This window comes from Littorina saxatilis, linkage group LG12 (assembly GCF_037325665.1).
Source record: "Littorina saxatilis isolate snail1 linkage group LG12, US_GU_Lsax_2.0, whole genome shotgun sequence".
NCBI classification, from domain to species: Eukaryota; Metazoa; Mollusca; class Gastropoda; order Littorinimorpha; family Littorinidae; genus Littorina; species Littorina saxatilis.
This window is the reverse complement of record NC_090256.1, coordinates 63,564,382-63,565,869: the sequence shown is the minus strand read 5'-3', so window position 1 is coordinate 63,565,869 and position 1,488 is coordinate 63,564,382.

Genomic DNA, 1,488 nt, shown 5'->3' with positions numbered 1-1,488 from the left:
AAATAATGTCCACAAATTATACGTTATTTGCATTTTTCACCGAAATAAAAAGACATTTCACACTGATAGAGACAGCCATTAATCTCCTTGACCTCATTAGTGGTCGATTTGTGTCACCTCTGACGTCACTTTGCTGAAAGAAGGGAAATCCAATGTCCAATAGGCAGACTGATACATGCAAGAGGACTGGGTGGCCGAGTGGTAACGCACTTGCGCTCGGAAGCGAGAGGTTGCGAGTTCGACTCTGGGTCAGGGCGTTAGCAATGTTCTACCCCCTTTCCTAACCTAGGTGGTGGGTTCAAGTGCTAGTCTTTCGGATGAGACGAAAAACCGAGGTCCCTTCGTGTACACTACATTGGGGTGTGCACGTTAAAGATCCCACGATTGACAAAAGGGTCTTTCCTGGCAAAATTGTATAGGCATAGATAAAAATGTCCACCAAAATACCCGTGTGACTTGGAATAATAGGCCGTGAAAAGTAGGATATGCGCCGAAATGGCTGCGATCTGCTGGCCGATGTGAATGCGTGATGTATTGTGTAAAACAAATTGCATCTCACACGGCATAAATAAATCCCTGCGCCTTGAATGTGTGCGCGATATAAATTGCATAAACATTTTTTTTTAAATCAACAATAAAAACAAAAAAATCCCTGCGCTTAGAACTGTACCCACGGAATACGCGCGATATAAGCCTCATATTGATTGATTGATTGAAGAGGTGTAAGTTATACCCGCCTTCAGGCTCAGGCATTTTAAAACGCTCGACTTAAGACTGAATCAAGAAAAACATCAGCAGGATCAGCGTGGCAGCGAATAGTGGTGTATTATTTAGTAGTTTCCTATTGTGCAACCAACAACAAATGAGACCAAGCGAGAAGCTTGCATGCCCATGATTACCATTCAGGAACGACATTTGGCAACATTGAGAATTAAGAAAAAAGATAAGTCTAAATGAAAATGTACTGTAACATCATCAAAATGCTCACACAAAGATTCATTTTAAAATGTTCTTGAACTTTGGTAATAGGTTTATTGAATGGTAATCGTGGTTGGTAACCTATAAAGGTATTCTTTTTTTGTGTGTTGTCATTATAGCCCAACCTATGAGATCAGCCAATTCATTTGAGGCAGATAAAGTCTCTTTAATTCTCGCGGTAAAGTCTCTTTAATTCTCTGCATTGAACTACATGACACTCCAAAAATGATACATTTTCGGACGAACACAATCTTTTTAATGATATAGATAGATGAAGTTTGATCGTAGCCTCCGACAAAAGCAGAGGCAAAAGCACAGACTTCCTGCAGATTCGTCGGGCGCCTGTGCATGGTGGAGGCCGACAAGCTTTCAGTCTCCTCCCTTTGGCCCCGCCCACTTCTGCGCGCATGTCTGAAGCAGACGTCAATCAATGTTAATTGCTGCCATGAATCGGTCGGTGAGTCCGCTGTTGGCTGTTCACTGACGGTGTTAGCGTGGACCACTTTGCGC